This window comes from Balaenoptera physalus (genome assembly GCF_965194825.1).
Source record: "Balaenoptera physalus genome assembly, chromosome: 5".
Lineage (NCBI taxonomy): Eukaryota > Metazoa > Chordata > Mammalia > Artiodactyla > Balaenopteridae > Balaenoptera > Balaenoptera physalus.
The window spans coordinates 118,284,109-118,312,082 of NC_138884.1; the positions used below are offsets into that span (position 1 = coordinate 118,284,109).

At 35.5% G+C, this 27,974-nt stretch overlaps 1 long non-coding RNA gene across 1 annotated transcript; it reads left to right on the forward strand.

Annotated features, from left to right (window-relative positions):
* Positions 1 to 5,540: 5,540 nt before the first annotated feature.
* Positions 5,541 to 26,271, forward strand: LOC309661389. The gene is made up of 2 exons (XR_014264010.1): positions 5,541 to 15,825; positions 24,910 to 26,271. It is a non-coding gene; the product is annotated as an uncharacterized lncRNA (long non-coding RNA).
* The last annotated feature ends 1,703 nt before the right edge of the window (positions 26,272 to 27,974 follow it).

Here is a 27,974-nt window from a genome sequence, read left to right on the forward strand (position 1 = left end):
AAATAGAGTGATCTAGCAATCAGCAAGTTGTTCTGTTACTAACTTAATTTGTCCATTTATTTAATTTGATTTGTTCAATTTACTCAGTAAATTAATAGTTACTTGGAATCACAGTACTTTTAATTAATTCAAGGCAGTGCTAAATATGTGGAAGCAGAGGGAATATCTAATTTCATTGAAACTGCTCATGGAATCATTTTTTAATATATGTGCACTTTGACCACTTAGTTTTAAATTATTAAGAAATCTGAGTTAGAATAAGTTCAAATTTCATTTAGTTTTTTTTTTTTAGTTGTTGGTCTTTCTGAAATCCATAAAATATGTCTACAGCCATACCACCCTGAACGCACTCGATCTCACCTGAAATCCATAAAACGCTATTTTGGTTGTTAGTGTCAAGAATATATGTGCAGATTTGTATACACCTAAGATCAAATAATATCTCCTAGAATGTAACAACTGTTTCCATGTTCTAAAACTGGGTTAGCCTTGTTCTCCAGTACCAATGTTGTGTATTTTAATTAACAAGAAAATGACATTCTTAAATCTTTGATCGGTTTGCCTTTTAGGTATCAAAATGTATTATATAAATATAATCTTATCATGTTATAGAATTATTCAAATTTTTAAGCTATCCTATTGTTCTATAATATTGAATATATTTTCCCCCTTCCAATTTACACTGGAGCTAGCACTGGGGTCAGGGGTATGCCAACCGGGACCCTTTCTAACATGAAAAGTCAAGATACGTTTATAATCTTTTAAGCACCATTTTCAAGTTCACAGAATTACATGATTTTTCTTCTATATGTTTGCATAATTCTAGGAGTTCACTCATTAAAAAAGCTCACAGTTACAAGTTCTGATCAAAAGTTATTCTTGCTACAGTCCAACACTCTTAATTGTCTTTAACCAAGTGTAGATACACCTAAGACTGTTAATTTTAAGTTAATTTGTACACTGTCACTCATTTGTAACACGCTTTCTGAATATAGCAGACATGATCAACTGATTTCTTTTCCAATGGCCATTTGATGTTAAAATGTCCCTAAGGAAACCACTCTAAGTAGTGCCTCTGAGTGAGACCATATATATGGGGGATGGAAATTGCAACCCATCATGATATTTTTCTCTGATAAGAGTTCCTGTTAACTGTTAGAAATGGGCTTTAAAAAAATAAGTGATCTTACATAGTTATTATTAGTCTACAAGACTAAGAGAGGTCTAAGTTCATGTAGCAGAGGGGAGTAATGCACATATATCCATGGTTAGAAAGATGAAGAGTTAGAGATTATTACAAAGTAACTTTTCTGGAGAAAAGCTTTTAAAGGCCATTCTTGTACCGCTATTATTAAATGGAAGGGAACTGACAAACGAATTCATCTACTCCTCTAATGAAGAGGTTGCAATACCTTTCAAATCTCAGATTGCCAAGATTGAAAAAAATAAAATCAAAAATCTTCCCCTTACCCAACTATACACAAGGAGCCATCTTCCTTTGTCAAGGCCTATTCAGAGGTTGCCCATGTGGCACTGAAGTCTGCTGTAAAAACTCTTCCACACCACTCAGAAACAAAGGCGAATCAAGTGCTGCTAGCAGTCCCATGAACGTGCAGAATGCACTGGGAATAAACAATACCTGCTTAATCTCACTTACCACCACTTTATCCTCAAACTTTCCCTGGCTACCTAAAAAACAAAACAAAACAAAACAAAAAAAGGCAACAAAATCTGAAGACCTCAGTACTTAACCCTCCTTTAGTTCCTGTGCCTGCTCACCACTGTAGAAATATTTGCATCTTTTTGTCCTGATTTTTTAAAAGATTATTTCAACAAACTGCTTTCCCCCTGACTCACTCTGTCCTAACTTTACTCTTTGTTCTACTTCCTGCAATAAACCACCAAATAAAGCAGCCCCTGACACAAGGGGATAGTGTTATTCGAAAAGTCTGTAGGTAAAACTATGAAGGTAGAGTCTGGGAATACATGATGGAATAGTTTTTAAACTCCTGCTTTACAAAACCAGAAAAAGATACTAGGATAACAAAACCAAAAAACACAGACAACATCTACAGTATAATTAGGCAACATGGTGAGTGAACAAAATCATCAGTAGTTATAAGGCCCATACAATATCAGTTTCCATGAAAAAGATTATAGTAAGTCCCCTACGTATGAACGAGTTCTGTTCCAAGAGCACGTTCATAAGTCCAATTTGTTCATAAGTCCAACAAAGTTAGCCTAGGTACCCAACTAACACAATTGGCTATATAGTACTGTAATAGTTTTATCACACTTTTCACACAAACAATACATAAAAAACAAACACAAAAAAATAAAGAAAACATTTTTAATCTTACAGTACAGGACCTTGAAACGTACAGTAGTACAGTACAACAGCTGGCATACAGGGGCTGGCATCGAGTGAACAGGCAAGAAGAGTTACTGACTGGAGGAGGGAGAGGAGGTGGGAGATGGTAGAGCTGAAGGATCGTCAGCAATAGGAGATGGAGGGCAAGCTGCAATTTCACTCCCACCTGACGTTGATGGCACAGGATCTGGTTCCTTGCTGGATTCAATTCTATCTACCCTCTTGAAAAAACCATCCAGTGATGTCTGGGTAGCAGCTCTTTTCTTCTTGTCATAGATGACACGGTAGAACTGGATTGCATTCTGAACGCACATTCACATCTTTGAAAGTTCGCAACTTGAAGGTTTTTATTTGGGGGACTTACTGTATTGAGGGAAAGCAATGGAGCTCTGAGAACAAGCACAACCCCAAATCTTTATCCGGTCCTCACTGGAAAAAAAACAACCACTCTGAAAATAGTATACAAAACCAGGAGGGAATGGGTTCTGCAGGCTCTAAATCAAGGAACAAAGCCCCTCAATGAAGAGCAACTTCTGGAAATAGAATCCAAATTGAGCAGGCCAAGAACAATCAGGGCAAAAGAAAAAGTCTAGATAAAAATGAGCAAAGGGTGGAAGTAGATCTCAAAAATATGAGGCCATTTTTTAAATCACTCTGTAAAAACAACAGAAGAGGGAGTACTAGAGCAATGTAGCTAGAAAAGTTATTTTAGCCCAACCCTGTCTCTAAGAGCAAAGAAAAACTTATTTGAATTAAAAATGGGCAACAAAAGAGGATTGTGGCCCAATCCTATATAAATGTAATATGTAAAAAAAGAGAATAAGGATTGGAATAGCATCACTATCTGCAAGCAGAAAAAAACCCAAAACCCAAAAACCGAACAAGCAAACAAAAACAATACCCAGTAAACACATAAAAAGAGTAACCTAATATTCCAGAACACACTAAAGGAAATTAAGAAAAAAACTGAAGCTATCAAAGAACATCATATGTCAGAATTCGAAAAACTCTAATAATATGTTTCAAGAAGAGAAATATTTGAAAAGATATGTAGCAAGAAAAATCATTTCAGAAATGAAGACTGAATGAATCTCCTAAAGGGAATCTTTAGGAGAAATATCAGATGAAAAGGAGGGATGTGGATAAATCAAGAAATAAGGAAAGAGATAAAAAGAGTTCAAGAAGAAGAATTCCCTGGTGGTCCAGTGGTTGGGACTCTGAGCTTCCACTGCAGGGGGGCTCAGATCTGATCAGGGGGCTCAGATCTGATCCCTGGTCTGGGAACTAAGATCCTGCATGCCATGCAGTATGACCAAAAAAGAAAAAGAAAGAAAAAAAAAAAAGAGTTCAAGAAAACTAGTAATAAATATAGAAATAGGAAAAGCTGATTCAACATATTTATAATAGTTTTCCCAAATAAGAAACCTAGGCAGTGGAACAAAACAAACACTAAATAATTTAAGAAAATGTTCTAAAATAACATGAACCAAAAGATTTGAAATTATGTATGATAATGTTACACAGGAGAAAGTCAACCCAGAATGGACAACCCCGTAACATATTCTAGTTAAACTACTGAACTTGAAAAAAAATGTCCTTTGGCCAGTAGGCAAAAAGATCGTGTCACTTTCATCAACCATGTTTTATACTAGGAGACAATTAAGTAACATATTTAAGATATTCAAAGAAAGAAAATGTGAACCAAGGGTTTTGAAACCAGGTAAACTGATCTTTATATACAAAAGTTCCAGACAAAATGGTTTGTGAATCTGAGGGGTCAGAGAATATTATCACATAAGCCCTTCCTTAGAAATCTACCAGAAAATAAGATTTAGAAAACCACAGTGACTGGGGAGATACTGAAATAAAGAGTGGTACTAAAAATGCAATTACCTGTAGAGCCTAGACTACAGGATGGCCTTCAGTGAGAGACACAGTATTATATAATGGCTTTATGCAGTAACAAGTAACAGAAGAGAAAGAGAGAGAGAGATAACAACACTTGTGAATATGGATGTGAAGAAATCTTCAATAGTCGTGGTAAACAAAACTCAACAGTCCTTTTAAACAACACACCATGACTAAATGAGGGTTTGTTCAGAAATGTAATGTAATTAGGAAATCCATTAATATGCTCCATCAGTGTAATAGGGCTAAGAGAATAATATGATCATCTCCATACATGCAGAAAAAGCATCTGGCAATAATCAATACTATTCATGTTAAATATTAACCAACAGAATGGGAATTTATGGAGATATATTCAGTTGACCCTTGAACAACACAGGTTTGAATTGCCCAGGTCCACTTATACGTGGATTCTTTTTCCAATAGTAAACACCATAGTACTACAGGATCTTGGTTGGTTAGATCCTCGAATATAAAGGAACTGTGAATACAGAGGGCTGACTATACATTATACTCAGAGTTTTTACTTCATAGAGGGTCAGTGCCCCTAATCCTTCTACTTTGTTCAAGGGTCAACTGTCTAGGTCTGTCTAGGCCTAGGTCTAGGTCTAGGTATATATATATAGGTTTAGGTCTAGATAAAGGGATAGAGATAAAGATAATAGGGATAGAGATATCATTACAAAAGTTGGAATCTTTACTTAATAGAATCACTTGATGCTTAAATGAGAAAGTCAGAAGTAAGATGAGGATGATCACAATCTCCACTACTATTGAGCACTGTGCTATTGGTAATAGTCATCAGTTGAGCAACAGAAATCAATCAGGCATAAGCCATAAGAACTGGAAAGAAAGTAAAACTACCTCTATTTGCAGATAATGTTAAGTATATATCTGGAAAACTAAAAAGAAAAAAGGAATTTACTAAAGAATCAGTTTTTAAATTTAATATTCAATCGTCTCTAGTCTTTATATATAAGAAAAAATTGTTTAGACATTATAAAGGAAGTGACGACCCCATGCCAATTGCCAAAATCTAATCATACAATTCTTAGGTATAAACATAACCTGATATGTACAAAAAATATATTTTTGAAACCTAATATTCCTGAAAGATAAAAAAAAAAAAGTGGACTTAAGCAAATGGAAAGTAACACAATATTCTTGGAGCAGAAGACTCAACATTATAAAGATGTCAGTTACACCTGAATTAATAAACTTAATATAATCTCAGTAAAAACACATCATGTTTCTTTGAAAGTTGTTTTTAAAATTCATTGAATTAAAAATCTTTCAGGAGAGTAAACAAGAAAGGTCAGGAAAACTCTGAAAAAGAACAGTAGTGATTACAGAGATGGAGATAAATCTACCAGAAATTAAAACCTCTAAAAGAGGCATTGGTTTGTTACTGGCACATAAACAGACATACAGACCAACATGATACCACAGAAAACTCAGGAGTATACCCAATTGCATATGGACATTTAGTATATGATAGAAGCAGCATCCCAAATCGGTGGGCTAAAAGATGATTAGTTTAACTAGATAATAATATTTTTTAAAAAAGGTAAAACTGAATCTGTTCTTTACACCCTCACAGCTAAATTCCTAATGGATCAAAATTTTAAATGTAAAAAAAATAATAAAATAATGCGAGAGGTAAAAAGAAAACATGGATGAATTCCTCCATAAACTGAATTCCTCCATAACCAGGGAAATGCTCTTCTGACTTAAAATCCAGAAGTAATAAAGATTAGAAAATTTGATTTCATAAAGATCATTTTTTCATGGCAAAAATCACTATAAACAAAGATAAAATATTAATGACAAACAAGAAAAAGTAATTGGATCTTATATCAGAGATAAATGGTGACTATCCCTAATGTGTAAAGAGCTTCTAAAAGATGGAAAAGTAAAAGTCAAACAACTCTACAAAAAAAATAGCCTAGAGATACAAACAGAGAGTTTAGAGAAAAAAACTGGCTTTTGAAAATATGAAAAAGTGCTTGCACATAATAAGAGAAATACAAGTTAAAACTACACAAATATATGATTTCTTATCTATAAGACTGCAAAAATCCAAATGTTTGATAATATCTCTACAGCAAGCCTGTGAGAAAACAAGCACCCACGTTGATGGGAATACAAAATGGCAGTACCCCATATGGAGGGGAATTTGGCAACCTAGTAAAACTACACATGCATTTTACCTTTGACTTAGTGAGTAATCCCACTTTTAGGAATCTTTTCAAAAGATACACTAGCAAAAATACATTGACCCAGGGTGTTTACTGTAGGACTGTCTGTAATATCAAGGGTTTGAAAAGAATCTAAATGTCTATAAGTAGAGCACTGGTTAAATAAACTCAGAACACATCCACAGTGGTGTTCTATGTATCTGTACAAAGGAATAAGTAATATACTTAATATATTAAATGGAGTGATCTCCAAGATGTATCATTAAGTGAAAAAAGGCAAGATGGAAAATTGTGTACTATCATTTAACTAAGAAGGGGTAGTTACAAATATATATCTGTAACTGTATCTCTATCTGTCTTTGCTTATGATTTAAAAAATAATAAATACAAATCACCACACAAATAAAATGGAGGACAGGAATAGGGTGGAGGGGACCATGCATAGTAACTAGCTTATTATTTTTTGAAAGTGATTAAAAAAAAAGAAAAAATAAGCATTTATTCTCCTTTTCCTAGTCTCACCATACCTCAGGGTAACCAAATAAATTACCAAAACATTTTCTTCATATAGGGGTTAATAGATGACAGAATTAGAAGATCATCACCATTGCAATCCTTAATGAGTTATGGAATCTAGGCAATCATCATCAATGTTTGACATTACAGAAACTGAGACAGCCAAATATGATACGCTGCTTGATGGCAGTAGTACACATTACAGTTGACCCTTGAACAACATGGGTTTGAACTGCACAGATCCATTTACAGACAAAGTTTTTCAATAAATACATACTACAATGCTACACCATCTGAGTTTGGTTGAATTGGCAGATGTAGAACCAAGGATAAGGAGGGCTGACTGTGAAGTTATATGTGGACCTTCAGCTCTGCAGAGGGTTGGTGTCTCTACCCCGGGAGTTGCTCAAGGGTCAGCTGTACCACCTATCAAGCTGTCTTGCCAAAAAATTGGATCTGAATTCAATCAAGCCTCTAGATTGAAGTATGAATTTTCAGATATATAGGGAATGGAGGAACATATTAAATAGCACCACGGGGATGAAATCGGTAAAATCCTGATCATGTGCAAAACTCTATTTAACAAATGATTCAATTTTTATGAACCACAGCAACAACAACAACAAAATTCAAGGAAAAAAGGATGACAAAGGAAAGATAATTAAGACACATTAAAAAATCATAATGCATGGATCATATTTGGATCTGATTTAGGCAAACAAATTGAAAAAATTATATGATGGATACTTGATAAATTTAGGAGCTATTGTTAATCTTTAAGTTGTGATAATGGTTTCTGTAAATGAGTTTTCTTAGACAGTCCTTATCTTTTAAAGATACACACTAGAATATTTACAAGATGAGATAGCTTTATGTCTGGGATTTGCTTCAAAATAATCTCAGGGATGGGTTTTGAAATTGTTGAAGCTGAGTGATGTATGTATATGAATTCATTATACTCTTCTGTTTTTTTAGTTTTGAAAATTTCCATAAATAAAAGTGACAACAGCAACAACAATAAAAATTTTAAGGCAAAATCTCCAATTATAAAAGCAGGTGGCCTTTGGGGCAAAGTATCTTCATGAATATTGATAATATCATTTTATATTCTTCTAAATTCTTCAAGAGAACTGAAAACATTGAAACATTAGAGATGTAACTTAAAGTCCTCATGAGGAATTAACCTCTTCTAAATGCTTCTGCCATGGCAAGTTGGCTTCAGTGCCCCTATCCGTTTATATTTCTTACCAGGAGATATATCTAAAACAAGCATGTTTTGACTTTTTTTAGGTGGCATCTAATTTCAACAATACTTTTTGTTTCAATAATAACACTTCAGACAACGTCTCCTGATTTAGTTTGGGGAAAAAAAAAAACCCCAGTGTATTCAGATCCCAAAGTGTCGTATTTTACAGTAGGGAATAGATAAGTGTAATGCAGGTTTAGAAGCTAGAGAAGAATAAAAGAGACTGTCCCATCAATAGTTGTATAAGAAGATAATTCCTATACAAAATAATGCTACTGATACTAGAGTTTACCTTTGAGAGGTAAGTTTTACAACTGAATTAAATTTTTTAAGAGGAAGTTAAGTGTCCACTGAGTGGACACTTACTGAATTGGATGCCTAGACCCCCATCTCTTTCTCAGAGAACCATTTTCTCTGAAAACAGACTCCCATCTACAGTTCTTTTTTTTTTTTTTTTTGTATTGTATGGTATGTGAATTTTTTTTACTGAAGTATAGTTGATTTACAATATTGTGTTAATTTCAGGTATACGGTAAAATGATTCAGTTAAATATTTTTTTCAGATTCTTTTCCATTATACATTATTACAAGGTAATGAATATAATTCCCTGTGCTACAGAGTAAATCCTTATTACTTATATATTTTATGCACAGTAGTTTGTATCTGTTAATCCCATACTCCTAATTTCTCCCTCCCCCTCTCCCTCTCCCCTTTGGTAACCGTAAGTTTGTTTTCCATGTCTGTAAGTCTGTTTCTGTTTTGTATATAGATTCATGTGTATTATCTTTTGGATTACACATGTAAGTGATATTATGTAATATTTGTCTTTCTTTCAGCTGCAGAACAAGGTTTCTGGCAGTCATATTGCTGCAACACCATCTGCCTCTCTGGCCACACAGTACTTGGATTTGGTGTCACATCTGATCTAATAGGGCCAGTGACCCCCTTCCTTCCCTGTGAAACTTGGAATTAGCATTAAAAATAATAGTCTAATTTTATGTGTGTTCTTGATAAAATAAGATGCAAACTCAGAATCTGTTGGTAATATTTTCTGTCTTGTGAACAAGAAGGAAAGAAAGTTAGTCTTTGGTGAGAGATTGATGCAGATGAGCAGAAAGAGGTGGAGACGAGTGATGGAGAGAGGGGGCTTATGAGGCGATGTTAAAAATGCGAGATTAGGTTTCCTTTGCTGTGCAAAAGCTTTTACGTTTCATTAGGTCCCATTTGTTTATTTTTTATTTTATTTCCATTGCTCTAGAAAGTGGGTCAAAAAAGATCTTGCTATGATTTAAGTCAAAGAGTGTTCTGCCTATGTTTTCCTCTAAGAGTTTTACCATATGACCCAGCAATCCCGCTACTGGGCATATACCCTGAGAAAACCATAATTCAGAAAGACACATGCACCCCAATGTTCATTGCAGCACTATTTACAATTGCCAGGACATGGAAGCAACCGAAGTGTCCATCAACAGATGAATGGATAAAGAAGATGTAGCACATACATACAGTGGAATATTACTCAGCCATAAAAAGGAACAAAATTGAGTTATTTGTAATGAGGTGGATGGACCTAGAGTCTGTCATACAGAGTGAAGTAAGTCAGAAAGAGAAAAACAAATACCGTATGCTAACACACATACATGGAATCTAAAAATTACGGTACTGATGAACCTAGTGGCAGGGCAGAAATAAAGACGCAGACATAGAGAATGGACTTGAGGACACGGGGGGTGTGGGCGGGAAGGGGAGGCTGGGATGAAGTGAGAGAGTAGCACTGACATATATACACTACCAAATGTAAAATAGATAGCTAGTGGGAAATAGCTGCATCGCACAGGGAGATCAGCTCGATGCTTTGTGATAACCTAGAGGGGTGGGATAGGGAGGGTGGCTCAAGAGGGAAGGGATATAGGGATATATGTATACTTGTAGCTGATTCACTTTGTTGTACAACAGAAACTAACACAACATTGTAAACCAATTATACTCCAATAAAGATATAAAAATAAAATTAAAAAAACAAAAAAAATGAGAGATTAGATAGTTAAATGGATGGATGGATGGATGGATGGATGGATGGATAGATGGATAGATGGATAAGTAGGAAAATAGATATATAGAGATAGAGATAAAACCATAGAGATAAATGAGTAGTTATCACATACAAAAATATCTCCAAGTTATATAGTTAAATGAGAAAAGCAAAATGCAGAAAAACATACTCTGTGTTTGTGTGTGTGCACACAAGCTGAACATTTAAATGACACATACTCCTAATATGTTGGTTTCACCATGGAAAGGGAAGTAGGATTGAGGAAAATAGGTTGGTGAAGGTACTTTTTATTATATACATTCCAATATTACTTAAATTTTTATAGCTCATTTGTGTTTTTTGTTTTGTTTATGTAAGAGTTAAGATATACTTATATTCACATATTACTTAAACGGGTAGAAAAACAAAATTTATAACTGTTAATATCCAGGAAACACTGAGCAAGAACTCAAGGCCTAAAGGGGAACATTTTTTATTCAAAACAATTAGTAAAAGATCTAAAATTCTATCTAATAAAAAAATGATCATTTCTTAACTTTACCACTAAAAGAAACAAGTAAAAGCATAAGACCCATTTTTGGAATGTAATATTTTATTTCCTTTCATAGACCTGCTCTCTTGTGTTTACTTAGGCTTACACTAAATAAATTGCTCTTCGCTAAGCATTCACAGTCCCTGGAAGAAAGAAGCCATAAATTGTGTCATTTAGTAGCAAAGGCAGGGCTGGGAATAAATACTCAGGACAGAAAATCCGAAATGTATTTATTACAGCTATCAAGAGTAGGGACCCTTCTGGTTTTGTAAATTTTTTCCAAAATACTTTAGCTCCATCCACTGGGTTTCATATTAACAAATGCTTATGAAATGATTATATAGACAATTGCCAAATGCCAAACACACATAGTAAAAACTAATCTCAAATAAATTTCATCAGCTACTAAGTTACTTCACAATGATGCCATCAGACCTTTTCATTTATTTAAGATTTTGGTCAGTAACTGGTCCACAGTTGCCCAGCACATCAGTGGCCAGGTCCAAACTAAACTTTATCTCGACTTCACTTAAGCTCTGTTTCCAACAAATTCCACTCAGCTAAGGTCTGCACGTTTTCCTTCTTGGACACTAGAGGGAGAGGGAGATTGTTTGCAGTTATCCACTTTTAGGCATATTTTGCAGCAAGGCCCTTTTATCATCATCCAGTTGGTGGCTACATACAGTCACATATGGCAGCTTCCCACCCTCATGCCCGGTCAAAAAAACACATTTTTGAGAATGCTCTACTAACATACATGGGAGAAACACCAGTTTAGAAAATAGTTCACATTTATTTAAAAAATGAGATTATAAATTGAAGAAATTTAAAATAGGTAAAACTAACATCAAACCAAAGGAGGCCATAGCTCAGAATTTGTTAATCTAATCATATTTACAGAGAAAAATACATTAAAAAATGTAATAGCTAAACTTTTAGAACCTCAGAGGATACAACCCATCTGTAGTCAAGTATTCTGGTAGAAAATATATAATATCCTCTGTGTTTTCATCTCCCCCAACTCTCCTCCTCGTTCATTCACTCCCAGGACACCAGCCTCATTGCTGGTGCTGAGCCTTCCAGACATTCCCACCAGGCACTTCTCGCTGGCTGCTCCCTCTGCCCACAGCTTCTTCCTGCCAACATCGTATGGCTCATTCCCTCAGCGGTTCAAGTCTTTGCCCAAATGTCATCTTCTCAGTCAAGTCTACCCTACTTAAAACTGGACCATTACCGCCACATAGCCTTCCTTATTTCTGTTAACTTATTCTATATTTTATTTTTGCCATAGCATTTGTAAGTTTCTTTTATTCTACATATTTTACTAATTTATTATGTTGATTACTGTCTATGTTCTCCACTAACATGTAAGCTCAATGAAGGTGAGGATTTCAGTCTATTTTACCTATCAGTGTAGCCCAAACACCTAGATTAATGCCTGCCATGTGGAAGGTACCAAATGTTAAAAGACTTAATTAAATCTTCTTCAGTTCAATTCAATAAAACATTATTGCTTTGTACTTGAATTTAATAATATTTTTCATGATCTCAACGTCTGTTATTGAATGAGTTTTTTTTTTTTTTAACCAGAAAAACCTGCAAAGATAATAACATTATCTTTCTTTGACACAGAATCTGACTCCACAAGCACTGATGGATAGCTATCATGTCTTGTCTTCCTTGTGGTTTGGCACTTGAAATCCCTTCATTTTTTAAAAACATCTAGGAATAATAAACCCTTTTGTAACTTTTTTCTCTTCTCTTATATCTGATACAATTTATCTGTATTTTTCCATTGGAGTTGAAGAAGTATAAACGATGACTTAGAGCTGGAATAACCATAAGAAAATTGTGAAGTTAGACCAAGTAAATCTTTGATGCTGTGCCAACAAAAATCATCTAATATTCCATCTCCCTTAAACACTGTCCCTCAGAAAACTTTTATCACTAGCCATCAGCTAATCCTTGCTAGAGCACCAACTCTGAGTGGCTTAAGCTACTACTGCTCTAAGGGGATATTTGTGTTTAAACAAAACTGGAAAACTCCAAGACCCCTAGGATCCAAAAAAGTACATCTCTGTGTCAGATAGTAGGAGGAAATATTTGGGGGAAAAAAAGGAAATATCCAGGCACTCTTTGAATCATATCACATAAAAGGTCTCAGCTCCTAAGACTGTCACTGGATGAATGACTCTTGAATTGGTAGATCCAATGTGGAAGATAATGCACTATCAGTGCATAAGAATGTGTAGGTCAACAGACCATAACTGACGAGAACAAAGCTATAATAACTGGGGTGGGAATGCAAAGTCAGAATAAATACAGAAATGGGAAATACTGGGTAGATACAGGGGATATCTTTGCTTATGCTTCCCAGCACCACCTGTCCTTCTCCTCAGAGTAGAAGCATCTTGGTTTTCCTTGGCGAAATTACCCATTCCCCCATTCTTACTTCATGTGACTTCAGAGTAGACACAGGACCCAGGCCTTGCAACTCAGAGCATTCTATCCTTGGCCATAGAAGCAGATTCTTAGCAGTGGGGTCAGATATTTGCTGGTAACATTGAGAATGAGACATTCTCCTTTTGTCAAGATTTCTTAACTGGCAGGAGGGAAGATAGGAGAGCACCTACTCAAGAAAGTAGTCTCTATAGGGGAAAGCAGAGTTAAGAGACAAAGAGAGAAAGATTACTAGTTATGGTTTGAGTCAAACCTGAAATCTAATGTTAGAGGATCCCATTATGAGAACCGATAAGTTTCTCTTTTTGTCTAAGCTATTTCAAGGTAGGGGGTCTTGTCACTCAGAGTCTAAAGAGTCCTACATAAAAAAATACTGAATTTGGAATAAATAAGAACACAAGCTGAAAAAATTTCAGTCCAGAAACAAATAGAGGACATCTGTTACTTGAGCAAATAAGTATACTGTCTATTAAGTTCAAGCTTAACACATGCTAGAGTTCAGGTTTGACTGGGGCCAAGAAGATGTTTGAGAATTTACTAGAGAACATCTGACATGATCATCTTGTGTGATAGATACCATGTGAAAAAAATTGCTTATGATTTTCTAATATGGAAATATACCTTAAGATTAAAAAGTTATTTTTCAGATTGAAATGTATTTTATTATTCACATACTTTGGATCTGGTAACTTTACATGAAATGGAACTGTAAGGAGAATCTCTTCCACTCTTTTGATTTATAATACCTCTCAGGTATTATTAAATTTACAAATACCTTTTGATTTTTAAATACCTCTCAGGATTATTAGGTTGCAATTAGAAAATCTGAAGCACGTGGTAGAAGAAATTTGATAGCACCTGAGGGTAAGACACAAAAGCATAACTCAGCTTGGTCACACTGGCCCAGACCTGAGAGCTGAGAACCAGACCACTCCCTCTGCTTTTCATGGGACTGCCCGTTTCCTGTTCTTGCCTAGCTTTGTGCTTCTGTTTCATTGCGCTGCTTCTTTCTGAAAACCACCCTTCTTTGCTGACTTGTGGCAGTCCTCTCTCTGTAACTGGATTTGGCTTTTTTCAGAGCCAACTTCCAGTCATACCTCTTTGTTATCTTGGGACTCCGTTTTTCTTAGCTGGATGATTCACTCAGTTTGATCTTTCTAAAATTCCAAATTCCTGGCTAAAAGAATCTGCTTGGTTCTCTTCAGGGGCAGGGTCACCTGGTACAAAGGAGCTACCTAGGTTCACCATTCCCCATAATGGAAGCTTCTAATGGGCACAGGTACTTTTCAGAAAGGATATGAACAGGGAGGCAAGGGTTAATTTTTCTGTTGCTGAGAGTAATACAAAAATGATCCTGATTACCACGCAAACACTTACATATTCCTTCTCATTGGGGAAACAGGGTAAAATTATGAGAGATAGCATTACGAAATAATAATGATTTGAATCATTAATTCATACTTTAAGGGTACTATTGCATGATCTGGGTTCCATACAGAGGACTTTGGTATCTATTAAGAGTAAACTAAAATATAGGTATCTTAGAAGTTTCATTAGACATGTTTGAAATTATTCTGTCCATTATGTCTTATAAAGTTTAAAATCAACAGTATCACCTCTATAACATTCATAGGTGTGTGGTATAAATATATCTCAGAACAAAATAAAGATTTTAGAAACAAACCAGACATTACATTCACTCTGATAATTGTTTAGAGATGTTGGTTCCACTGGAAAGTTCAGGAGGAAAAAATGAAATGGAAAAACATCAACGACTAACCTATAAGATCAATTGAAAAAGTCAAAATTGTTTCTGATGTTACAATGGACATAATTTCTCAAGACATCATAAAATAATTCAAAACATATTCACACAGCTATCGATAATATTTATCTAAAACAAAGAAATTGTAACCATACAAAATCAAATGTGTCTGATTTAGTTTTAGGAAATCTTTATGACCTAATATACAAAGCAATTTTGGAGGAAACTAAAGTAAAAAATCTAAGCTCTCAAAGGTCTGATATTTTTTCTGAAGTGCGACATATTGAAATAATCTCTACAAAAAGGAGTACTGATGAGGCAATTCAGTAAATGATATTAGTTCAGGAGATGAAAGAGGAAAATGACGTATTAACAGTCAATAATATAAACAATGTAAAATAGAGGGTGTACAATACTTGCTGTGACTGTTTAGGGTTCCCATACTGTGTGGTATTTCAAGCTTATAAAGGTGATTATAACAATATTTTATTAATAAAGCAATTTGAACATTAAAATTATGCTTATGTTTAAACACAGAAAAAAATTTTGAGGAAAAGAATGATTAAAGGAGCTTCAAAATTTTTATTCCATGAGGCACATATTCTGTTCTCTACCTGCAATCTTATGTATGCTTAATCTCCTCAGTGACACAAAGATCAAGGCTCCCAGAGCCCACATTGAGAGACAGGAATTGACTCACTCCTATAATGACAAGTCAGAAAATTGAGAAAGTTCTGAAGTAAACTCTTACCAACCCATCTCTCTATACTATGAGGTGAGTACTTAAATAATCACTGTAGGAAACAACCCAGAATCGGTTGAAATTATTACAGTCCAATTTCTGAGGAAGAGAACATATTTTTCCTGATGAGAGACACATGTCATTTGTAGGATTAGAAAAACGTTAGGATTCATTCTTATTTAAATTAATTAATAAAGTGCAAAATCGCAAGAAAACAAAGTAGATATATCAGAATTTTATAACAGTGGTCACTTCAACTAGATATAGCGTTTCAAATGACTGAGTAATAAATTTAGCTTTTGGGGGACCAAGAAATGCTTCCAAGCAGAGATGATATTTGACTTGAGATTTAAGGAATGAATAGGAAAACGTGAACTGGAGGAAGGTGACAGAGGCCACAGGAACGATGAAGACACTGAGCTGCAAATGTGCACGGCAGGCTTCCTGAGGGTGTAGAGCACCGAATCTACTAGGGACAAATGAGAGGAGGCTGTAGAGCCGCAAGTCCAGGAAAACAGTATCTCAGGTGTGGACAAGGGAGCCCCACTGATTTATTCCACAGTTTCAGGTATGTCCAGTTATGTTGCTCTGCAAGTTTTATCTCCTTAAGCCTGGACAACTCCAAGAATATCACTTGTCCTTGCTCCAATGCACTCTTCATCAAATATTAAAAAGGATTTTTAATACTCAGAATATGTGCTCACAGGGCTGGCTCTTCTACTGTAACCATGCCTTCTCAGGGCATGTGTGTTTTCAGCCACTTGGTATCCTCAGTGCCTAACACCATGCAGCACACTGATGGTGCTTAATAAATGTTTAATGAAAAAAACAAACACTGAGCAGTAACTTTCTGCATATTTCTAGTAGGCCTTGCACTGAAAATTAACAAAAATTGGGCACCAAAACATAGCATGTTATGTAATTGTCATGGTTAATAATGAGATAACTGAAATGCATTGACAGTTCATGGTCTAATGTATCTTTCTGATTTATTTGCCTAAAAATAACAAGACCTTGGTCTGCAAGTCAGGCAAACTCTGCTACTAACTAGTGTGTGACCCTGGACAAGTAACTTAACCTCATCTTTAAAACAACAGCTAACATGACTGTCCTTTTAAACTCTGTAATATAACAGGATGCAGAGATCATTTTACTTTAAATATAATCTTAAATATATTAAAATATTTGTTTATCTCACTTGTTTGCTATTATTCAGAAAATAATTTAGTTCTGTACAATAAAATCAGTTTTTCCCTTTTGCCCAAACTGTATGTAGAAAATTATTTTACTGCTGTTATTAATATGCAGTCATACCATTAATCATATATATATATGTGTGTATCTTGCTTTTTTCTCTCTCTTATGAATATAGGAAAAACTTAGTATTAACATTCTAATGCAATTACTTTTGGGAATTTATAAAGTAAAATATTAAAGAGTAAACGTTGGAAATAAGGAAGAGAGATAAACAGAATACAGTTATTAATTTATATATTCTCACCTTTATATTTTCAAAAAAAATTAATGTAGTTAAACAAAAACATAGTACATAGTATTCCAAAGAACAGCCTTTCTGTATTTGCTGAATTTATTTATCAGAGGAACAATGGAGAGAAAATAAATCTTTCAAATTCAGGCTAGTTCCCTAGGGACAATTAAATCTAGGATATTTATATAACAATTTAGGTAGAGAGGCACCATATAGTTGGACAGAATTTGTCATTACAGGAAAAGTAAATAACTTAAACACACCCAACAGGAAAACATTCATCAGAAAAGGCAGAACAGGCAGGAAACTTTTCACCAAGAGTTTAAAGCTGCATGTGAAGCAGAATTAATTCATTGAGAAGAGTTTAGAGATTAAGAAACATAATAACAGCAACACTAACTTGTAAAAGTAGAAAATATGAATGTATTACAAAGAAAACTTTTTCAAAATCATGGCTTAGCCAAATAGCCATATCACTGACCATTTGTTGTGAAAATGGACATGTAGACATGTTTTCTTTATGTGTTAGCGAAACGTAATAGCAATAACTCAAGAACTCAACAATTCACTTCAGTGAACACTTGCCGCATATCTAGTCAAGCAGCAGGTCAGGATACAGAGATGTTTACAGCATAGTCTTTACACTCAAACAGCCCACAGTCTCGGAAGGGAGGCAGAAATGAAAAATAAGTTACAGTACAGTACGGTAAAGTGAAAGATTAACAATATGTGCAGAGTGCAGAGGTAGCACAGAAAATTAATAATTATGAATAATTACTTCTATAGAGATTTGAGGGAAGGGAAGTGTAGAAAAAAGTTTCCCAGAGGAGGGGAATTCTGAGCTGAATAGTTCAACCAGAAGTTCACTTTCCTGTACTTCACTCTCTATATTCCTGAAAAGACAATGCTTGTTTGGAAAAATGAAGAAGGATCATCACAGCAGGGTTTGATTTTATTTTCTGACAAGAAATAAAGGATGTGTACAAGGGGCCAGAAATCATAGTAATTAGAGGAGGAGGGCCAGAACTTAAACAATCATAATAACCAAAGAGAAAGACTTTTAAATCAATTTTAAATTGAATTTACAATAATTATGAAGCATTATTTTCTTCCATATCTTCCCAAAGGATCTAAATCTGCCAAATACCATCCATAAATTTATCCTGCACATTTGTTTCTAGTAAAGTGAAAACTGTTTATGTAAGCTGTCCCACTTTCGATAGATGGTCAGGGCATGATATACATGCCTTTAAATATTCAAAATTCATTTTCAGAATCAAAGACCTATCACATGCTCTCCTACTGCATGCCTAAGAGGGCCTCTGAGGATAAAATAAAGGAAAAATAATTTAGGGACAATATTGTTATGACACTAGTTCAAAGAATATAGTTGCAAGTCCTAGTATTTTTTATTTAAAGCTATCATTTTATGGAGTGCCTATTGTGTGACAGGCACATTAAGGACTGCTTACATATTTTTCCATTTAGTCTTTATCACATCCTTGGAAGTAAATAATATCCAGTTGACAGATGGTGATGAGTCTTGAACCCCAGAATTACCAGTCTTCAGAAGCTTCACAAAAGAATGGGGTTAAATTTGAGAATGGGGGAAAGAAAATGTGGACGATTTTTCAGGTACATTAAACAGTCCGAAGCAAGGTAACCAAAGAATTTGAAGTGTAAATTCTGCCTCTTTTATACACAGGAAGACAGCAAGCACTCGCATACACCGATAGCTGGGTCACTCAGTGCTCTGCTCTCCTCCTCACTGTGTTTGACTTTCCTAAATTTCAGAATCCTTGTGTGACTAGAGTCATGTCAAGCCCATTGACTGAGGAAGCCCAAAGATCCTGGATACAGGGGATGTCAGCTGTTGGTGTGGATCATCCCTGAAGAGTTCAGTCTCCAGCATGGCATGGAGCTTTCCTGTTTCACCTGTACACGTTCAAATGTTTTGGCCTGTTCAACCTGCAAAACTAAAGCATGCCATGAATAATGGGAACATTTCTCTCCCTGCTATTTTTAAGGATTCCAAGGAAATCCATAAGACATCTTGCTTCCTCTCAAGAAAAGAGGAAAGATAGATTTATTTTGACAGACTATCTCTTCTCCAAATACCTATCATAAATTAGTCACTGTTTCCCTAACGCAACTCCAAATTCCCCAAACCAGAGCAGACAGTTTTATTTGCTATCCCTCATGTACTTTCATTGTCAGCATCAAGTCCCCAAAGCGGTGGTGTTAAAGCATGCCTTCCGTGACCAAATTGTATTTCAATGAACCTCTTTAAATTACTGCTCAAACTCCAGAATTTCATGGAAAAGAATTTGAAATTTGTTGGTCTGGAGTTATTACGTTCTTAATTTTATAGGGAGATGGATATTTTTGCACAAGAGTAACAACCTCACAATAGACAGTAAATTCATTACTAAGAGGTTAAGTATTTTTAATTTTATATGTTTGCATTCTCTTTAACAAGGATTCTTTGGTTAAACATTTTATGAAGTGATAAATTATATTATAAAACATGCCTCTTCCCCCTTCCCACCAATTTCCATGTTTTGCTATTTAACATTGACTTAGATTGTCTTAAATCAACATAAAATTCTAAGTTTGGAAGGTTGGCAGGTCCGACTCCAAATCCTACAGTTTTTGTAACAATCACCAGGTCCTGTCTTGTAAGCTCTTGTTGATGACTGAGCTGTGCAGCTACGGCACTTAGAACTCCACTGTAGAACTTATTTCGGAGTAAGAAACTTGACAAGTATCATTTGCACCACCTCTAACTCTCCACCTCAGTGTGCACTTAGATGTCTGCAGTATTCTTTAGGTTAATATGTTTCCAGTCTAACATTTTCATTAATTCAACTGAGGTAGTTTCAGAAAGGGTCCCAAGAAAGTTAACATGATTTGAAAGACAGTTACCCTCAAAATGATCTTGTTAGTTTGAATGAATTGAGCTATCAATCTGAGGAACTTAGTGTTTTAGTCAGTTTGGGCTGCTATAAAAAAATTACCATAGACTGGGTAGCTAAAACAACAAACATTTATTTCTCATGATTCTGAAACCTAGATGTCAGAGATCAGGGTGCCAGTGTGGTCAAGTTCTTGGTGAAAGCTGCCTTCTTGGTTATGTCCTCATACAGGCTTTCCTTGGTGTGTGCATGCAGATATAGAGAGATTTCATGTCGCTTCCCCTTTTTATAAGAGCACTAATCCTACACTAATCCTACATCTTTTTATAAGAGCACTAAGGCTACACCTTCATGACCTAATTACCTACCAAAGGCCCCACCTTCAAATACCATCACATTGGGGATTATGCTTTCAACATATGAATTTGGGGGATACAAACATTCAGCTCATAGCACTTAAAAAATAGACCTTTTAGGGCTTCCCTGGTGGCGCAGTGGTTGAGAATCTGCCTGCCAATGCAGGGGACACGGGTTCGAGCCCTGGTCTGGGAAGATCCCACATGCCGCGGAGCGACTAGGCCCGTGAGCCACAGTTGCTGAGCCTGTGCATCTGGAGCCTGTGCTCCGCAACAAGAGAGGCCGCGATAGTGAGAGGCCCGCGCACCGCGATGAAGAGTGGCCCCCGCTTGCCGCAACTAGAGAAAGCCCTCGCACAGAAACGAAGACCCGACACAGCCATAAATAAATAAATAAATAAATAAATAAATTTTAAAAAAATAGACCTTTTAAATTTTTATTTTCTGGAGATGGAGGGGGCATGCAGTGAATACAAATGGAAGTGGCACCAGTAATATCTGCTCCCAGTCTTCCCTTTCTGTTTCAAGGTTCTATCCCAGGAACAGTTCTGGCTATTCCTCCTAAGAATAATTGTGCCTTTTGGCGTGTGTGCTGTTAAGGCCTCTACTTAGCGATGTTTGGGGATGTGAATCCTCTTCGCTCCTGCACAAAGATAAATGCAAAGCAGGGTTGTCTCTTGGGTTGTCAGCTTAACTGTAAAGATCCAGAATGTCAATTGTGGCTTCCCTAGTTTGTGACCAGAGCTCAGATACTCCACAGAGCTTCTTCCCAACGTGACCATCCAACTAATTCGGCAGAAGAAGATGTGTTCTTACCAGTCCACCCCATGCCTTGGCTACAGTGGAAGCACAGGCTTACCTTTCATCTGCTTAGTACTTCTAAGATCAATTCAGGGAAGCAGAGGCTGTATTATTATAGGTTCAATGACTTTATTAAGGAAGGCAATATTTATCAGTACTTAGCCAAATGTTCCCTGAGAGAAGTCGGGAGTAGAGTTGCCTCTCCATGGGATAGACAGAGAATGCCAACTAACTCATGTAAATCTTACATATTTATTTTATGTGTATTACTATTCCTGGGACATTTGCCATAGCCAGATACCTATATTCTTTTCTCAACCTCCAATATAAGACAATTAGAGAGACATTTAAAAAGTATCTTACACAAGGTCCATTGTCAGAAATAGTAGCATAGGACTTACAACCTTTTGAGAAGGATTCCACCACAACTAGGAAGTATTATAGAGTTTTTAAAAAAATTAATTCAATATTAAAAGAGTTCATAATTGCTTTATATAAAGATTTATCAATTTAATTTAAATGTTTAATTACACGGAAATTACACTTAAGATCCAAAGTAATATATAAAAAAATAAATTTATTAACCAACATGGAGACATAAGATTTTCAAATATCCTAATTTTGCTAAGTTAACCCTTTAGTTTTGAAGCTACTTCCATTTTTCCTGTATATGTAAGAAATGGAAGATCTGTAATATTATAATTACTACTCTATTATTAATTCATTCTTTCAACAAACATGTATTTCATACCTGCTGTATACCAAATTCTGTTCTTGGCCCCTTAATATGGCATTGTTTGCTCTTTGGTTAGTTACAGTGAGCGTCCTGGCAAGTAATACTCTTATTTACAGAATTTTCAAATATGTATTTGAAAAGTATGTATTTGCACCCCTCAGGTATAGCTGCTATCTGGCTTAAATATTAACAAAAAGAATCATAAAGAACTTCTATCATTTATTGAGTACCTACTATAGTCCAAGAATGCCTTTAAAGGCTTTAGATAGATGATCAAGCATATACTCAAATTTAAAAATGAGAAAATCAAGTCAAAGAGAGATTAACTAACCTGCCCAAGTTTCAGCTATTGAGCACAAAATTATAAGATGGCCATAAATAATGCACCCAAAGTCACTGATGGTACATTTCAATTATAAAATCACATAATTACATTATTTTATCCGTAAGAGAATTTTGGAGGCGTAAGGAGATTGAGTCATCATTTTTTGATTTGAAATAGCTAAAGTTCTTAGTCAGTCTCTCTGCTGGCTACAGAGTTTAAAGCTGAGGCTAATGTCAAAACTTATGCAGTAAATTGTGAAATGTGATAGACTGAAGAGGAGGGTAAAGGAAGTTTTCTAACATCAAAATTCCTAGTGAAGGCAGCAGCATTCATTCATTCTATTATTCAAAAACAACTGGCCAGTCACTTTGTGCCAGAAATACAACAGTGAACAAGAAGACACGGTCTTAGACTTTGCTAAAGTTTCAGTTGTGTTATTAAAGAATAGAACAAGCAAACATTAAATCTGCAATTTAGATGACTATCATGGGAAACGTCAGGATACCTTAAGGTGGGAAGAGAAATTTTAGGACACTTTAAAAGAAAGTAAGTGTCAAAAAGTTTGGAATGTTAGAGAAGTTCTCCTTGATTATAAAGTAATATTGAAGTTAGGATAAGATGGAGAGCATCAAATCAGGTGAAAAAAAAAAAAAAAGTGCTGGAGTGGTGCATTCCAAGCCAAGGGGACCACATGAGCAGATGAGGAAGCAGCTTTTTCTACTAGTGTGACATAGAGAAGAGCAGGGTAGCTGGAGGCACAAAGTAAAAGAGGTGGAGCATGTTGGGAGGTGTGGAAGAAGATCGCAGGCAAAAGCCAGATCATGCAGGCTATATTATGGAATTAGCGCTTTATTATAAGAACAGAGATACCATTGAAAGGATTTACCTAGAGGAGCAACGTGAACAAAAATAACTGGAAAATCTAGTCTCGCCATATTGTGCAGAATGGTTTGGAAGAGAACAAGGAAACTAGTTTGGAAATTAGAATAGTCCAAGGGAACCATAAAGGACCGAAGTAGAGCAAATGGAGTACAATGGACCAAAAACGGACAAAAGATAGGATGGACTTAAGGATAAGAATGAGCTGGTCCACAGGAGGAGGGATACCATGTCCCTAGAAGACTGGAAGTAACAAAGTTTGTTTTTATAGATACACTAATCAATAAGAGGTGGGAAGTAGAGGGAGATGACCCTCAAGGAATTCAACAATCTTGGTAAATTGGACCTTGAGGTTGTCAGTTGAAGATGAGATGGAGCAGGGTTAATAAGAGACCTCAGGCAAATGGTAATACTTGAAATAAATACTAATGGAAACAAAAATAATAATAGCTAATGATTTGGGGCACTAGAGATTGTTTCAAGTGCCTAATTTTTTAAAAAATCAGAGCAGAGCAGCTCTATAAATTAGAGAATTTTACCAGCCCTACTTTGGGGATGAGGGAATTTAGGGAGCAGAAAGTGAATTCATTTTCCTCAAGTTCCTGTGATCATAAGCGGTAGGAGCAAGATCAAAATCCAGGCAGTCTGGTTTCAGAGTCTGCATGCCAAATTACTATATTGTGGGCAGCACAACTCATCTGCCATAACGACAGCATGGAGGGTCCACATCCTAAATGTGTGCTGGGGCCCATCTGCCATGACAGTGCCAGTGCAGTCTGGGGTGACTCACAGTTCTTTCCTGAAAGTTTTCTTTTCACACTGAATTTGATGTGTTGAAATAGGTGACATTTTCTGAAGATGTAGTCTCCCTTCACTCAGTGTTTGTTCTCCTCTATTTTTCTATCCAGAACTTTTCTCTTATTTTCTATCTTATGCAAAATTCTCAAAAGTAATACAATGCACTTTATTTTATTTACCATTTAAATTTGTGATTTAAAATTATATATACATATGAAATTGTCTCTTAGTTTTTCTCTCTCTCTATCTCTCTGTCTCTCAGTTTCTCTCTCCCTCTGTCTGTCTCTCTCTCTCTCAGAATATCCAGGCATCGGTAGAGTCCATGAGAAGCTGAATATGTAGTTAATGACAGCATGATTTCTTGGGTTGTTAAAAGAGCCTTTGAGCAAAGACAGAATTTCAAAATTTTTCTTCTAAAAGATGAGTAAGATAATAATTCAGTGAAGGTTTTACACATAATTTATTTATACTTTCCACCAAGTCCTTTGCAGTGTATATATAATGGTTATATGGTTTACAATCACAAATTCATATATTAAAAAATTGAGCTTTTTAAATTGATATTTAACTTTGAATTTAACTCCTGTACTCCAATGTCCAGTGAAAGTGGAAAACTCATTTTGTTCAAATCAAAGTAACCTCAATCATTGCTGGATATTTCTCACACGAAGAAGGGAGTGGTTTTAATACAGACAATGCAAGGAACTAAAAACTGTCTAAAAACTGAAAAATAGAATCATGTGATTGTTCAGTGTTACTCTCTCATCAGTCTCTCCTTTTCATTCTCTTCAAAACAACCTGTAATCACCCCCATCAAGACATGAATCCCAGGAAATGACTGACAAGAAACTTGTCAAATTACAGCTGACCCTTGAACAACACAGGTTTGAACTTCAAGGGTGCACTTATATGTGGATTTCTTTCAATAAATGCTATAGCACTACATGATCTCAGTTGGCTGAATCCAAGGACGTGTAACTATGGATATGGACGGCCAACTGTGAAGTTATATGTGGATTTTCTACTGTGCATGGGGTCAACGTTCAAAGGTCAACTGTATATGAACTAACGAATGTTCTAACCCCTGTGCCTAAACAGTGCTTAGCAGATAAAGGTCATTCAACATCTGTTTTTTTGGATGATTAAGTGAATGAATAAATAAAATAATTTTACAGACAAGAGTTACTCAAATTATTGGATAAAATATGTATTCACTGTAAAAAAGAGTGGATTTGTACAGCCTACCATTGTTTAAATCATTATAAAATACCATCCACTTCACCACAAAAGATAATTGGATATAAGTAAAAATATAGAAATGTAAAACAACGATGAAAACCTGCAAGGAATTCAATGGTTGTCAGCAAAACTGTTCTTGATTGGTACCTAATTACTCTGGGGTTTTTTGTTTGTTTGTTTGTTTGTTTGTAACATGTACCTGTGGGAGTACACAATACCCTCCTCTCCTATACAAGTGCTTTAAATACATTTTTTAAAATAAAATTTGTTCAGTATCTTTAGTTTGGCATATTTTTAATCAATACAATCATTTAAAAAGGAGTGTGCTTTACTTTTTTGAATATACATAGTTATAAAATTTCTCCACATTAAATACTGTGTTTCTGCTTGTTTTCGTTATTATAAGAAAGAGATGTGGTCCTATCAAACTATTTTGTTAAAGGTAACAAGTTTAAAACTCAGGTAATATTTAAAATATCCCATCACGTTTTTAAGTGTCTATACTGACAGGTGAATTCTATCAGTGAAACTGAAGTAGACAGACATTGTAGTACATTACCTCCAATGTGCTCTGGCCACTCGTACACTGTGGCCTCCAACACGATGCAAAACCACCATCACAGGGGCTTCCCTGGTGGCACAGTGGTTGAGGATCTGCCTGCCAATGCAGGGGACACGGGTTCGAGCCCTGGTCTGGGAGGATCCCACATGCCGCGGAGCAGCTAGGCCCGTGTGCCGCAACTACTGAGCCTGCGTGTCTGGAGCCTGTGCTCCCCAACAAGAGAGGCCGCCGACAGTGAGAGGCCCGCGCACCGCGATGAAGAGTGGCCCCCTCTTGCCGCAACTGGAGAAAGCCCTCGCACAGAAACGAAGACCCAACACAAGCCATAAATAAATAAACAAATAAATTTAAAAAAAAAAATAAAAAAAAAAAAAAACCACCATCACCCCTTTGGGAGAGCCTTTCCTAAACTGTAGTTTCTCTATCCCTACAGCTACAATATATACAGGCACAGCTATAGCTTACAGACCTTCATTTCCAATTTTTTTTTACCAATAAAAGTAAGGTCCTTTCTCACTCCGTATTTTTCTCTTCTTATGTCCTTGTTAAAGAAAAACAACTTTCCTCTTTTTCCTTTGGAAACAAATTCTACGAAAATTGCCAAAGATTGCTTTATTTTAGTGTTGTATCCAAAATAATTTTCTGCTTATCTGTAGTAGAGAGACACAGAAAATTTCAACTAATTCATCTATGCTATTTATACATTTTATACAAAACAGAAATGTATAATCTCCAGACTGTTGGAACATGAAAGCATGTGTCATTGATTTTAAAATTTACATTTCAGGTTTCCCTTTTAAGGCAGCTAATCAATTAGTAGAAGGTCAGCAATTAACCATCTGATTTAACATTTTGGAGTAGTCAAATAAAGCTGGTAATGAAGCAAAATGAGAAAATGTAAATGTAGGATGTGGTGAGATATTTGGATTGGAGTGTTTGTATTACAGGATAGCACAAGCTTTAGTCAAGTGCAACCAATTAAACACGATGTTCATTCCCTCTGGATATTGCACAACTCTGTCTTTGGATCCAACTGTGTATTTAAGTCTTTGACTGATGTGCAGTGGAGAGGGAGCATGTTGACAGAATATGAGTTAGCTGCTTAAATTGCATAACCATTACAGTTATGTGATTCACCCAGTTGGACATCCTTTCTGAATGACTCCTGAGTGATATTTTAAAATATATATTGTTCTAGGGGAAGGGATGAGATAAATCGTTGTATGTTCTTTTCTCTAAGCTCCAAAAGCTGTTCAGTAAAGATTCTGTCTCTTTGATGGACCTCAAACTTTCCTGACAGTTGAATATACCCTGTAACAGAGTATCTGTAAAGCAAAAATGTATACAACATACTTTCTTCAAGCCCACATGTAACAAATAAAGATATCAAATGAACTGACATTTCTGCATTACAGTTTAAAATAACATCCTGTGTGACTTCTATATGCTGTGCTGTTAGCTCAATTTCAGATTTTCTAAACACTGGCTTTGCTTTCAAAGAATAATGTTCCAGTTCCTGTACTGAGTGTATGGAGAGTGATTCTAAAGCTGGGGGGAAAGTTAAGAATGTGTGGGTTTTGGCTTCAGAATTAGCCATGCTTTAGTGATCTCCTGCATTAAACTGTTTCTTATTAATAGATCATGCAACTACCCACCACCGTTCACCCTCCCCCTCCCCACACACATATCTGACACATTCTCATAATCGACAGCAAATGTTCATTCTGAAAGTTTTACTTTTTTTTTCCTTAAGCCCACCCTGACTTTCATGGTGATACAATGAAACCATCAACTATCAGAATTTAGTGTTTGGAGTGAGGCATATAAAATTAGTGACTGTATCTTGAAAGTGTAGTTGATACTTTTGAAGTAATATAACATTTGTTGAATGTATTGTTCTCTCCAAAGAGAATGAAGATTTATCCTGAATAAACAGAAGGGAAATATATAAAGTTATATAGATAATTAGAGAAATTATGACAAAATATATGCAATTTTTACTCTTAAAAACCTCTTTACTTTGGATAAAGATTTTGAAAGTGCTTTAAAAATAAATTTTTAAAGGTTTTCAAAAGCTTATTT